Source organism: Poecilia reticulata, chromosome 10 (genome assembly GCF_904066995.2).
Source record: "Poecilia reticulata chromosome 10, P_reticulata-male-v2, whole genome shotgun sequence".
Classification (NCBI taxonomy): Eukaryota; Metazoa; Chordata; class Actinopteri; order Cyprinodontiformes; family Poeciliidae; genus Poecilia; species Poecilia reticulata.
In genome coordinates this window covers 25848160-25863697 of record NC_088839.1, presented here as the reverse complement: position 1 = coordinate 25863697, position 15538 = coordinate 25848160, and the positions used below count along the sequence as shown (strand labels likewise).

The window sequence follows — 15538 nt, the reverse complement described above, 5'->3', positions numbered from 1 at the left end:
TGTTTCCCTCTTACAGTACAGAAGCATTCCAGATTATTCTAAGACTTTTTTTTTTTCTTTTTCTGTTGCACAGCAGACTCTTGGCATCAAGAACATGTCAAAACACATCATGGCGAGATTTTTTTGTTGAACTGCCATCACAGCTGAATGATCAAAGCTTCTTCAGAAGTATTGTTTAATACTATCAGACACATGGGTGTTTAACCGAAAAGCGTTCCCAATTTCTTCGAGTGTGAGTCAGATAAAATTGGACAGGAGAAAACCGCAACTGCAAACACGTCTTTGTGATCGCATCTTAACCCCCTCGCTGACTGGACATAAACGATGATTTATTAACTAAAGCACAGTCGCGGCATGAAGATGTTTTAAACATATCGCAAACCAACTTTCACTCATGTACAATCCAATATAAACTACAGTCGGCATGTTTGATTCTTCAGTATGCACTGATGTTAATCTTTAAAGCTGATGAGCTGTCTGTGCTGATTGTCTTTGCGACAGAAGCTTGATTTTTGTCTGTGTTTTAGGGCCTCCAGAGGTCAAACAGAGCACCTGACCCCACGAGCTAGAGACACCGTCGTTTGGCCTCGGCTCTGGTTTCGATTCCCCAAAACTCCTGACGCCGTTCTCACGCTGCACCTGTCAAGCACCAAAAGGCCCCCTGCCACGGCCCTTTCAGCGACAAGAATATACAGCTCTTCCCACAAGTCCAGTGTGGCTAATTACCGCCAGGACCAAATGCCACAATGCTACAGGGTGTTCAACTGATGTCCCCTGGACTCAACAGTTGTCCTCCTCTCTGTTTACTTTCTCTCCCTCCTTCCTTAACTAGAAGCAGAACAGGCTGACCGTGCACAGGCAGTTAGCTCCAGTCACCGGCTGCCCAGAGATTAAGCTCTGCTGTCTACACGCAACCATGAATAATGAAGCTATCGCTTCAGACAGGCAGGCAACGGCGGCATGAGTTATATACACCCATAATCCCACAGGCTGCTCCATACACGCGCCAGATGTAGTTGTACAGTAGTTGCTCTACTGTAAAGCTCATGTATCATTTCACAAGGCAGAAGAGTCGACCGTCGCTGATTAAAGATCTCAAATCTTAAAAGTTTTAGTTTAGCAGCTTTAGGAAGGAGGCGTTTTCCTTCTTTCTTACGTCTGATCAGTGAACTTATATGAAGGGTCTGAGGTACCAAGACCGTAATGTGGAGACAACAACACAAGGACTTGTTTTTAAGTGCCTTTAAAAGCCGACACGTGAGAAACATGACATTCAATGTGATTTCTTCTTAAACATTAAAGCTGCAGTATGTTACTTTTATAAAAAATATTTGTTTTTGTTTTTTTACAAATGTGTTAAACTTATCATATTGTGACAGTATGAGAAAGATAATCTGTGAGAAAATCTAGCTCCTCTGACTTCACCCAGTAGTGATTGCAGAAATACACAACTCAGTCAAAAATAACCAGTCAGAGTCATCAGGAGGGTTTTAGTGCTGTCAATCAGTCTTGTGTACATCCTGCTTTCTCCTACAGCTGGTTGACCACAACATGGCCTGTCACGAATGATAAGGCTAGTTAGTACAGCCGCTAATGAGAGTGGACAAGCAGTTTTCCTGAAATGGCAGGTCGTTTCTCCGTCATTAGCACATTAAGCAGCACATACACAAGCTTGATTCGCAGCGCTAAGACCTTTCTCCTGCCTCTGATTGACTGTTTTTGACCAGAAGTGGTGCACTTCTCCAGAACATAATAGTAGCATTAGAAGGAGGTGGAGGAGCTTGAATTGTTCACAGATTATCTGTCTGATATCATACTGTCACAACATGGTGGCAGCTTGAATAAATACGGAAAAAACATATGCTTGTAAAAGTTTCATACTGCAGCTTTAAGAGAGCTTTGACCGTACCCACAGTGAAACCAACCAACAGTTCTGGTCAGAACTTTACATAGAATTTCCATGGGTTATAATGTCATAGAAATTTAAGCTTTTAAATGATTTATTTAATCTTTTTTTTTCCTCTGGGATGGAACGATTATACAGTAGATCATTAATCAATGGTTCCTGAGGAGGTATCCAAGTCAATGAAAGAGTAAGTTTCATCAGAATGAAAAGTCCTGACATTGTTTTGAACAAGGTAGTCAAAAAAGCTTCGTCATGTTTTCAATGTTACAGTTTACTCTGTTTTCTAGTTCAAAATAAAGTAAACAAACATCTTGGTGACACTGCCTGAAAATGCTCACGAGAGCACTACACACTACTTGCGTTTTTATTTATCACAGAATTGCGCAAATTGAAATTACAAAAATATATTCCCTTAATGGCAACACGCCAATTTCCGAAAAAACTCACGTTGTAGCGCTGGGATGAGGTGTTTTTACAGCCATATCGAAATAGATATTTCGCAAAACCGCAATGGAAACACTATTTCCGCATAACGCGAGTCACGTGATTAACAGCTGGACGTTATTACCGAAGAAGACAGCAAGAACCACGAAGAAGAGAGCAAGAAGTAGTGTTCTTCGTGCTATTTATCTTTTTTATTATTATTTTCTGGAGGGAACGGAGGGGAGCGGAAAGTGTCGGACAATATGCAGCTGACTCCGCCAGAGCTCTCACAGCATCAAACATTTCATAAAAGGTGTTACAAACATGTTGAATCTATAGCTCTAATATAAAGTTGCTGACTACAATTTCCCCAAAATCCCGCATATGTAGCTGCTCCCAATATAAGGGGTTTTGTCTTTCCAACACCTGAAAAAGACGCCAACGTGTCCTCTAATGGCTGATCGACGATGAGCGCTAGCGCCAAGGTGGAGATATTAATATAATCTCATATAACTGTTTACATCCATGGATGCCCTGATTTTTAATCACTTATCGCCTGAACAAGCTCATTCAAGTGGGATTTAAAATGTATTCATTTTTAATGGAAACATTGCAATTGCGAAATTGTAGTTTTTCTACATTTCTAGAATATATATAGGCAAAGATTTGCGCACATTTGTAATTGGAGACGCAAGTATTTGCACAGCCATTTAAGTTGTACAGTTGAGCTAAACATTATTTAGGGAAGAAAATGAGTATTACTCACTAAATATGTGTGTTTTACATTTCTATTCTATATGCTCTTTGCTCTGGAATGGTGAGCCCATGATGTGGTCAGTAATTTTGACAGTAAACATGTTTTTCATCATAGCTGGAATGTTTTTGTTCATTAATGAGCTGGAATATTTTAGTGAGACAAAAAAAAAAGAATAAACAATAACAGAGAAATCTGTTAAAAAAAATCAAAGTACTTCCACTACACTGTGTTTGACTAAAATTATTCTTTTTCTTTTATAAATCTAGCATCAACTTTTCTCTGAGATTCCAACTATAAATAATTTGAGCATATATTCTGAAAAATAATAATGAATACATTTAACAAAAATCAAGCAGGGGTAAAAAAAAAAATTAAGTTGCTGTGTATTTTTTAAACAACATATTACTCATGTTTGACCTAAGGAAGTAAGTTCAACAAAGAACATGTGGTGGAATGACCCAGAATTCAAACAGCTTTAACTCCTCTTGACACGAACCTTTCATACTTACCAAGGTGAAAAGTATACTTCAAACATACTTAAATTTGTGAAAGTACACTTTAAGTATACTAATTATTCAGTGTACTGCCTATAAGTATATCTGAAGTATACTAAAAATACACTTGTACCAATTTCGAAATTAGTACTTTAAACACACTTAAACATAATTGTACCAAAATACTTTTAATATATTAAATAAAAGTATACTTTAAGTGAACAAAATATGAATGAATATGTATGAAATTTTAAGTGCCTTAATAATATTTTACTATTTATTAAAATTACATACAATAAAAAAATGATAATCATGATGGGCATTAGCTCCAGTTCATACTCCAGACCAGATGGTGGCGGTATTGCACACTTTCATTTATTTAAAAAACGCCACAAAGAGAAGTAAAAACTTGAAGCAGGGAAGATAACAGACGCTGTTCAAATTCGCCATTTTTACTCGAATAATATTGCCTTCAAAGTAGAGAGGGCCTTGACAATAGTTACTAATTTTGGTAAATTCAAGCTGGTGACGTTCTAGTCCGAGTTAGACGACAACACAACGGGACAACAACCGATGGAAATGAAATGTGTGTCGCAAAAGGAGCCCGGAGGGATGAAGGCTGCTAAGTTGCTAGCTGGTGGTAAGTTTGCTTATTAATTATCTTCATTTAATTATAACCAGTGCAGTTATAATTATATATTTGGTTTCTTAAATAATTATTTTATCAATTTTATTGTGACTTGTATGATTATTAGTATAGCAATCATTCAGCTTCATGCTATAACTGCATGGAGGTTGTTTGTTGAGACTTATACTTTAATTCATAAACTAACCTGGTTTTAATTAAGCTCCATAAGACAAAGATACTTTGATATTGTGAGGTGGTTGTTGTTCTAACTCGTTCATCAATGATTTTATCTTCAATATATGTTTGCAGTCTAACTAAGCAAATGAAGATGAAAGAGGAAGCCAGAGAAATCGGGTGTTAGAAAACCTAAAGACTTTCTGTCTCAGAAGAAGCTCTGACTCCACCAGATCACCAACCAGCTCTGAGGATGAACCTCCACATTGTCTTCATGATGTAAGTTTGTTTTTTCAATGAGGAGCTAGCTACATTTTCAACAACAAAAACTGCTGTGTTACCAACACCAAGTGCTTAATAAACAAGATTTGATTTAAATGTAACTGGAAAAAATGTTTATCTTCTTGTTAATCTAACATTTCTCCTTCATTCATTTTATTTGTTGTTGGCTTTCAGGGCCCTGTGATGGACTGGTGACCTGTCCAGGGTGAACCCTGCCTCTCATCTGATGGCTGCTGGAGATGGGCACCACCAGCCCCCCTCACCACCCTGCAAGAATCAGTGTGTTCAGATCATGGATGGAAAGATTTTAAGGTAGTTTGTCTCCTCAAGTCCACACTTCAAACAGCTTCATAGTTAACGCCAACATCAACTCACTCTATGACATTGCTGACCATTTTTTCTACTTCTAACATAAACAGGTAAAGAAGACACCCAGAAATGTTTTTCCACCTCAGGCATCTGGTCCCAATCATCATCAGTTCTGATGATGTCACATACATGGCGAGTCTACAACATCTTAAAATTGTAAGTATTATTTTTTTATTTGCCACTTTTCTGTTCTCTTTAAATACAAATGCTTTCTCTGTTTAATTGCTCTATTGTTCTTTTTTGTAGGTTTCTGTAAGGTGCAGTGAACGGGAATGTTCTGTCGTTGATCCTCACATTCATGTTTTATTGTCACACTTAAATTTTCATGTTCATGTGTTCACTTTTAAAGTGTCAGTAATAAAACAAAATATTTGAATTACCTTGAGCATCTTGTGTAATTAATCTTTCCATGTAATTTTAGCCTAAAACAATGTAAGTACTGTAGTGTAGTTATGCATGTCATTTACAAAATAGGTACGTAGGAATAAAGACTTTCACGAGTAATTAAAATTGTAGTTTATTGTCAATAGCAGGAAATCAAAAATAAAAATTAAGTGTAATTTACATACATTACTAATATATTAATAGTATATTTAAAATATATTTAAAGTATATTAAATATATATTTTAAATATAATTCTGAGACAGAATTATTACACTCAAAATATAATTATATCAAAATATAATAAAGCTCTGAAATCTTATATTTAAAAAGTATACTTTAAGTACACTTGAAGTTGTTCCAAAAAGTACATATAGTATACTAAAATATACTATTAGTTGTAATTTAATGCTATTTAAATACTACTAAAGTATACTAAGCACAAAATTAGTTGTTCCAAAATAGTACAGTTTAAGTACATCAATAAAAGAATACTAAAGTATGTTAAAATTTAGTCTACTAAAGTATACTTTTTTTTCACCTGGGTAAGTTGGGTCCAGGTGACCATCTGACCAAGTACCTCGTTCAGTAGGACAATGTGTTGAGATTCACTGGGATGGAATGGCTGTCAGTCAAGCACTGATGGAAGAAAAAAAATCTGAAAATGCGCTGCAATGGTTTTTTTATTTCTTATCCAAAGTTCTATTCGGAGTAGCAGATTTTTCCTCCCCATTGGAAAACGCTCCGTGACACAACGTCCAAACATTGGCTGCACCTGACGTAAGGGCGGATAATAACAGGCACCACGTGACTGCAGCGCTCAGCCTGGACTCAGCAGGGTCTGTCAGAGCCTCCCTGGTGAGGACGAGACACACAAGCACTGGACGGAGATGACGGTTCGACTGTTAAGGAGACATTTCCACAGCTATGTGATGCGCGTCAAGATATTTAAACTTTGCATGAGCCACTTTTTTTTTTCAGTTGTTCTATTGTGTAGTTTTAAAGATGGTATATAAATGCGCAAAAGCGCACCGACTGACGTCGAGTCTTGTCTTTCCCTCTCCCTGCAGTTGCCATTCATAACTCTTTTCTGTCTTGTAAATACCACGCCGCCACAAGCCCCGTTTCTGAAGAGCAACGCCGACTAAATTCCTCGGTCCAAGTCCTATCGCGCTGCGTCACCGGCTCAGACGGGGGGCAAAGTATGGCACCATATTTGAACTTGCGTGAATGAAAGTGACGGCATCAAAGCACAACAGCCAGCAGGCGACTCACTCAGCCCCGCTCCTCTGTCTCTCTCTCTGTCTGTCTGCCTCCCCAGTGGCACTCTGCTGCATCCTTCAGGGGAGCATCACCTTGTGGGAGGCATCCTCCTTTCTAAACAAACATCGGTCCTGGACATCCAAACCAGCTCGTCCTGCGACATATTTTTAGTTTGGACCCGTTGATGTCACTTCCTGCCTGGGTAAAGCCTGTACAATAGAGCCCAGGGATGCGGAGGGGTGTCCGGAGAGACAGGACTGGGGATATTCAGAGCCAAGTTCACAAGGTCACACCTCAGGGCAGAATTCAAGCCCCAGAGGAGACGGGCGATGCTCTTTTAAAATGGCAGCCCCTCTCTGTTATTACTCGCTATAACGACGTTGTACACTTTCACATGATATACAGTCACATCCACATCCTCCTACACCCCTGTGATGCGCTGGAGACGTTCATTTCCTGCTGCGCTGCACGCATTTACGGCCAGTGTTATGTAATGACGGCGGAATCATAACACTGCGTTTACATCATGCATAATGGATGAAATCTGATGAGAATTAACCAACAATGCATTCAGGACGCTGAGAAAATATTTAGCTGAACAAAGTCACAAACGCTTGATGGAGTCAAATTTAAGTAAAACAAAAAACTTCAGCCACCCTGATCATATTTTTACCAGGCCCTTGAAACTATTTATTCACTACCATTTATGTTTCCTGACATTCATTTCTCAGTGGGAAAATACGTTTTATTCTGGGTTTATTATTTCTGAGAGGTAAAGGCAGGGCTGGGTTTAGCAGTAACTGGAATTGGTTGGTTAGTTTGGGTGCCATAAGCATACAGTTTGGTTAAATCAATGCAATTTAGAGCAACTTGGTTAAGAACAGATAAACTCCAGTTTTAGGCCTTTTCCCCACATTCAGCAGCAGTTCTTGCATGCATGGGTCTCATTCTGTGTCTGGTAGCCATGTTTAAAATAACTGGCTAAATTTAAAGATTCACATCTCTAATCTGTGTTTAGAAATAATTCTATGATCAGTGAAGTATAATTTCATCCATGTTTGGCCAGGTCATGTTTTATATTTCTCATTATTTTCTCAACCTATTTTGATCCTAGTTCTAAAATAATGATTTTTTAGTATTTTTACATGTTGAATGTAGATTTTATTCTTCTCTCTTCAGTAAGGAATAACCCAGCGCACATCTGACCAGCGACTGTTTTATATGAAATGATCAGGTTCCCAAAAAAAGTAGAATAAACCTCTTAACGTTTCAAATAGGAATCTAAAAATCAAATACAAGCTTCAGTATCATCAGCTAAAAGAGCAATACAGATCTTTATTTTTATAGTGCCTACATTGTATCAACATATATAAATAAAGAAATAGAAAACTTTTTTTTTGAGTGGAATGCCATCCCATGTTTGAGTGTGCCCTGAGTTATGAGCCTTATCACTCATCTGTCCTTTCCGTAATATTCGTCACAAACACATTTATCCTACAACTGTCTGCAATAGATCCAATAAAATAAATGATATTATACTGACGTAGGAGTGTAATAGTGAGGAACCATAAAACATATTTAGTGTCCCTAAAACTCTCAGGTCCTATTCTAATGCCCAAACCCAGGGTACAGATGCAGAGCGGCAAAGTGATGACTATCTTATTTCCTAGTCCAGGTCTCTCCTCTTCACCTCTGAACTCAGACCCAGCAGCCAATCTCTGATCCACAGAGGGTCTGCTTTCACTTTTACCCCCATCTCTTTCCAGGCCCCTGAGATAGATGACCATCAGCATGCCAATACTTCACAATACTTCAATTTCCTGCTCAAGAAGAGGTATTTTAGAGGTTGATCAAAGTTCACAGGAGCAGTGTGGTGCCTACAGGGTTCAACACCAGACACCAGCCTCGTGCCAAGAGCCTGAAATCCAAAAATTAAGCTGTGAACATTCCAGAAACCCTGGTCCTCCATGTGTTAGCAACACAACCCCTGCTGCCTCCGTTCTGACTGAGAGGCAGTATTGTGATGGACTCTGACACCCAGCAGCCTGAGTGTATATAATTTCAAAAATGCTCAAAAGTGCATGTGACAGGAGGATTTGGCCGTCAACTGTCACATCCGAGTCACCAAAAGTTAATTTTTTCAATACTAAAAACAGGTTGTTTTTTTTTATAAAACACAATTTTTTGTACATTAGCAGAATCCCATTTCTTACAAATGAACTAAAATGCAATGCATCAGAGCAGTCTGTTCTTTTTTAAATTGTAATATTTCACAGTTTAAAACTATGATGAAAATCATGATTTGATTTATGATTAGAGTTATAGTCATGGCTAAAGATAAATATTTTATGAGTTAACATTCTCAGTAACAACGAACACTTTGAAAAAAAATCTCAATTTCATACATTTCAGAATCACAGCAGCCATTCTAGCCCATACTTCACACATTCGCTAATAAATTAAAGGAATTGTTTTTAATTATTTGAAATACGTAAAAACACAGCAAGAAAAAATTGAAGAAAAATATAAAATGGCGCCCAACAGTCATATATGATTTTTTGTTGGTGTTGTGAAAAAAAAGACAGAAAAATTAAAGTTACATAGAGCTGCAACATTTATTTGCTTATTTAATTATTTAGTTATTTGTTTGTTCATTTATTTCTGTATTTCTGTATTCATTCATTTTTATTTTACTTACTTCGTTATCTATTTTAACATGCTTGTGCCATTTTTTGTTTTTTCATTTTGCCACCTTTAAATATCTGTCATTGAGTCCTAAAGCCGCCACCACCCAGTTTATCTCTGTCTATGTACGACAACAACACAGTAATAGATATTTTTGCAAAATTTGCAAAGCAGCATGATGTCAAAACATTTAAGTTTATTTGAAACTGCTTTTATTAAACTTACAGAAGACATAAGGATTTTGTCTATTCAAGAATTACAAGGAAAGTATGTTCAACTTTGGGAGTACCCTGTGTTTTCTTAAAAACTTTTTTTATGTATATTTTGTGGCAATGTAAGGTATTACATTATGCATTTTCTAAAAGTCTATTGGAAGTTTATTTTATTTTTTACATACTCCTACAAGAAATATAACAAGCCTCTATCTGCCCTTGCAAAACTTTCTGGACCTGCCAGAAAGTTTATACTTGTTTTCCTTTAGAAGTATAAAAATAATATATGTTGATTTCTGTTGCACACATACAGTCACACTAACTCAAACGCTGCAGGTTTGAGCGAAACAAATCTTATAAAATTAATGATGTCTCAGCTCCTAGTAAGAATCTCATTTCTCAAAGAAACATTTTAACTGCTGCATAAATAAAATAACCCAGGATGAGGATGAAGCCACTTTTTATGCTATCTTGATTTTTGGAAGCAAACAGAAACAACAAAAGTGTTGTTGACTTTGCTATATGGATTTGTTATATTCATATGCCAGTGAGAACAGGATTTTTCATATTGGATCAGAAGACATGAATCCAGTTTGTGTGGAGTTGTTAGGGTTCACCGAGCCAATACACAACATCCCTGTGTATGTTGTAGTAGTTTTTTAATAGGCTGTCGCTCTCATGTGGGTTTGTCATCTGTGTGCTATTGGCTGGATCGGCATCAGACAGGAGGGAAGCAGGCAGTGCAACCTAGTGGTGGGAGAGAGGGGTGTGGTGTAAAGGGGTGTTTACCGTGACTCACACTGACGCTGAAAATACACATTTTCTGTCTTACTCATAAACACATGTGGCTGCAACACTTCCACTCAAGCCCCCATGTCTGGTTAATACAGCGTTTGGTAACTTATCTCTTTAAAACACATGCTCTCCAACCACTAACCTATTATTAGATGAAATATCCTGAATACCAAACAGAGTAAAAATAATATAATTCCCTGTATTCCACCCACATGTGTGACTTAATGCTCCCAAACCTGTTTTTTATTTTTTTATTATTATTATTATTTTGGGGTGAGGGAGTTTTTTGCACCTTCATTCTTAGAAACCGTTATCTCAAAACTTTGTTCTGTTTAAACTCAAGAGCTGAATCATATTTATGCTTTTTCAAATTATTGGTTAAGAGTCAAAAATGTACCCCTAACTTGTAATGGAAAAACGTTTCCTTATCGTCCAGCTGTGAAGTGCTACTGTCTTGACCGAAGGCCCATGTGGGAAAAAAAGCTCGGTTTGTGAACTTCGTCATCATTTTTTGGGGGAAACATCACAGACAAGCTTTAGTAGGATCCCAGCAGCCACGTTCCACTTTGCCTTGAAGTGGATTAATAATGAATTAAGGCTTTCCCGCCCCCTTTCTAAAACAATATTCATGCATGCTAATGCATCCATTATTTATAGTCTGCACGTAGGAAGGCTAGTGGTGGCCACATGCAAGTGGGAGGGACGGGAAGATGAAATAGGGAGGAGGGGGTCTCTTGTCCCCCACCATGTGAAGCTCTGGAAGAAACATCCGCCCATTGTGGCTGGGGCCTGAGCTGGATGGGGACGGCTATGGGTGTGGATTTGGAGAAGTAGGGGGAGGTGGAGGATGCCAGACAGGCAGCTCGTGCACAGGCAGAGGGCCGCCAAGTGTTGTGGGGGGAGGGGAGGATTAAACAAATAAATACATGATAAGAAATAATCGTGCCAGTGAGGGTGGGCGCGATGGAGACAAAGAGGCTAAGAGGGACGAAGGGGGGTGTCAGTTAAGTCAGACAGGATTTACTCTCTGAACTGACCTGTTCTTGACCAAAAAGCTTCCACGTGGAAGGAAACTTTGAAGGATGCTTTTTTTGTTTTGTTTTTTGACTGATGCATTCAATGGCTCACCGATTACTGCAGCAGGGAGCAAACTAAAGCTTTTTAAATGGAAATAAACTTACTTCATCAAAGGTTTAGTGCCACAATGAGTGAAAAATATTGGTTAGCACCAAGTAATAATTTAAGTAGCACAGGAACAGATGCATTTTAAGCAAAGAAACAGAAGGAGAGCTGAAAATCTACAAAAAAAATGAGTAAAAAGGCTGTTTTTCTTTAATGTGCATAGCAGGTATGCGGTGATGCAGTGCAGAGAGAAGCAGGGTGAGCAGAGTGATAAGATAAACCAAAAAGCACAAGCCCCCTAGCTTTTCACCCCGACTGATCCCTGTATTAGCATAGATACAGAGTCATAAGCATGGCAGGAAACTGGCGTTGTGGAGCTGAGATCAAGACTATAAGACTCATCTCCATAGATATCACCGGGGCCATGCAGGTAAATCTTACATCAGACTTATCTAAGCGATGTCTGGAGTGCATTACATTATGCCAACAACCTGTCACCTTAAACTTCAGTAATCCTTGTCAGTGATTAATTCTTAATACTGCTTTGCTTGTCTCAAAAATGGAAAAAAAAGAAGCACTGCTTAATTTCTATTTCTGTCTCAGTGATTCCTCAGAGTAAAAAGTCTGTTCAGTCTCTCCTTCCAAAAAGAAAATTCTACTAATTATAATTAAAGATCAGTGTTTATGTGTTGGAAATGCTCAGAGAAATATTCTGATGGTGGAAGGGGGGTTTTTTGCGCTTGACTGACCCTGAATGGTAATTGGATGGTCAGAAACAAAAAGACATTACAGCTCTTTTTACATGTGCTGCCAGGCTGACACCAACACTCTCTGGTGTGGAAGTTGTTACTGATTAAAGAAGAATAAAATCAGGCATTTTTATAATTACAGTGGTGGTTAAAAATAAATGCAAAGAAAAGACAAAAACTTCCTCAAAGGCAATATTATACAGAGGATTGTTGGGGGATGATCCAGCGAGCGAGATTTCAAAATTTAAAGGAAAACTCTGTTATGTTCTTTTTGCCAAACCCAGTGCATGTCTGCAGTGAAACATGCTGGAGTCTCTTTAGAGATCTTAGAGCTAAAACAAACAGCTTTACAGTTAATACACAGAAAGTAATGCCAACACATAACTCTACTTTTTGCATAAATATTTAACTTAGTGGCGGGATTTGTTAAAAATGTTTAATTGATTAGGGTCTACAAATGATTAATTGCAATCGATCACATTTTAATCTAAACATATTGATCAAATAACCAACATTTCCAATTCTAAAACCCTTTTTGCTGCTAGATTATTGAAATTAAACATATGAGCTCAACAACATTGTTTTGAATCTGTTATTTTGGTTATTCAGTCACCAGATTGGTGCAAAGCTTTCAAGTGTCACAAAAAACCCTGAAAAAAATTATTCTTTGGAGATGTGGATTGTTAACACTGACATTAGCGTTAGTTAGGGTGTTTACACACGTTTTACATTGCGATGCAATTTTAGGTTTGAGTAGCTTTGGCTCCTTTTTGCACAACTTGAACACAACAGTAGTGTTTTCCACCAGCATCCCATCAGATCGTTTTCTGAAGCAGACATGAGCCCCAGTGGGAAAAGAGAAGCGGCTTTGTCATCCATCAATGTATGTGAATGCCACCTGCGCGCCAGATTTATGGGAGTACTAGAAACGCATGAATATAAAGGTTCTGGTCAGAAACTTTTGAATGTAAAAGAAAAAAAAATGCAAGTAATTACGCAAAAAATTTTGAACACATTAAAATCTTTACAGTATAATATGTTAGAATGCACACTTGTAATTTAACTATATTATTTGGTTTATTTAGTTCGTGCCCTTTGTTGTTACAATGATGCTACACCATCTAACACAGGGTAAAAATGAATACGTGGGTCACACTTCCACTGTTTAGCTCTTATTAGTGCTAAACATGGTTGCATAGTATGGAACATGGAGAATCGGGACACTTCAGGAGTGATTTGGAAATATCACAGTTAAAGTAAGGGACTACTAACTCTACTCATTTAGAAATGCTATCCAGATTAAGTTTGCTAGTTGTTAAAATTTTATTGTGGATGTTAGGAAAAGCTTAAAAAGTCAACACTAATAATTCTGTTTTGTTTGGAATTAGTAAAATACTGCAGACAAACATGGCCTTTGAAAACTGTGATCAGAAACGAGCCAGACTCTCTGAGTGATGCTCCTTCACTTCTTTTATTAACATTAAACTGTTGATATGTGGCCATTTCAAGGGCCAGTGAATATTAGCCTGGATTATTAGTCTGGAAGCAGCATTCCTTCTCAAAATGAGGCCACAGCCAGTGCAGGGTATACATGAATGTCTGTGCCATATATTAGCAGCATATCATTAATAGAGCTTTATGTTTTAAAAGCAATTTAGGTAACGGCTAGACATCCATTAATGGAAGACAGGCAACATGTTTCCCAACAAGTAGCACCGGAGGCTAAGACCTCCCAGAAGGGACAATCAACATTGTGCAAACATTGCAACCTTTGTTCCCCCAACAAACACAAGGTGAGGCGCTTAACAGCAAAACCTCAACCACACACGCAGGAAAATCCATAAACATTGGAATGATGTCAAAACAACAGTATGAGGTTTGACGGTTTTAATTTTCCACAGCTCAAAGTAAAATTGGCTCCTGCAACATTTCCTGCACCCCTGGGGATTTTTTATAACAAATACTACAGCAGTTTAATTATACATGCAGCCACCACCATAAAAGCACAACCATTAACTAGCATCTTGTTAAAACAGAGGACCTGCCTTGAAAGTGCAAGAGTCGCATTTTGAAATCTTTTCACTCAGTGCCTGCCTGTCACAGCAGCTTGTCACCAATTAGTTAAAACATGCAGAAATTAATGTGGCAGCACACACACATGGCTCAAGCGTTGAAGCCTGCTTTAAATAAACCAACTAATGACCAATAAAGACTCATTTTTCATGTTCGAGCTCCTTCTTTAAAGCATGTTTGCTATTATCTTGAAGTATTTACATCCTTTGGATCACAAACGTCAGTATATTTTCTGTGGTAGATCATACAAAGTACTACACGACTATCAAGTGGAAGGTATCAAATGGGTTTAAATTCTTTTTTTGCATAAATAAAACCTTTTCTGGGTTGACTCAGTACTTTATGGAACCATCTTTCACTGAAAAGCTCTCCAAAGCCAGAAATTGATGTGTCCCTCAAAATAGCTCAGACTCAGCCAGAAGAAATAGTTTCTGTAAATATATGTTTTTAAGAACTGCTTTTAGTTCATATAGCAGGGACTGAATGTAAACCACCACCTCAGCCTCATCTGACCACCTTTTCCCCATGCCTCCTACACTAGTAGCTTCTTGAGTTGGCATTCCCAGTCAACGGGATGAGACCATCTTCAAACTAATGCTGTCAATCGATTAAAAAATTCATTCAGATTAATCACAATTAATCACTTTGTAAGCTTGAAATGTGAAAATGTTAAGAAAATGTTTTATTGTCTCAAACCAAACGTGTGAAGGCTCTTAGTTTACCAGGTTTCCATATTCAGGAAGACTTGAAAGAAGTAATTTTGTTTCAAATTTAGAAATAATAACTAAAAACTACCTAGGTTTTATCTAACTTACATCAGGGTGTTTATTAATAATCATGTTTATTAATAAACACCATTTTGACTCTCCTTGCTGGATTTTGCATCTCCACATTGTCGCAGCACAAGGCCTCGCAATGCGCTGCTGTGGACTAGGTAATGAAATTAATCTAGAATATGTAACATTAATGGTTTAAATTTATAAGAAAATCTCAAGCGCTAACATATTAAAATTGACAGCCCTCCTTCAAACTAAAAAATGTAATTAAAGACAAAATTGGAAATGGTAAAGCCTACTTATGCTGTTTATGTTAGATAGTAGCATTAATATATTGCCTCGCATGTCGTTGTTTGAGCTGTGATTGTACTAACTACCACCAGGACAACTGCTTGCCTCCATGACATGTGGCAAAGATCTTATGGTTTCCAGTAAGAACTTTATTCCA

General features: G+C 37.7%; 2 long non-coding RNA genes across 4 annotated transcripts in view; one reads left to right on the top strand and one right to left on the bottom strand.

Moving 5' to 3' along the window:
* Positions 1 to 15538, bottom strand: part of LOC145553123 (uncharacterized) — a 124141-nt gene that overhangs the window by 96241 nt on the left and 12362 nt on the right. The window contains exon 1 of one of the 3 annotated variants that reach the window (XR_014089340.1): positions 5957 to 7916. The exons of 1 other annotated variant lie outside the window; for it this stretch is intronic. This is a non-coding gene — a long non-coding RNA (uncharacterized LOC145553123). Of the gene's footprint in view, positions 1 to 5956; positions 7917 to 15538 lie in introns of those variants that run through there. One more of the 3 variants, XR_014089339.1, reaches the window with a different exon arrangement.
* On the top strand, positions 3896 to 5412 carry LOC145553256 (uncharacterized). The gene is made up of 5 exons (XR_014089552.1): positions 3896 to 4220; positions 4518 to 4661; positions 4839 to 4976; positions 5084 to 5189; positions 5280 to 5412. It is a non-coding gene; the product is annotated as an uncharacterized LOC145553256 (long non-coding RNA).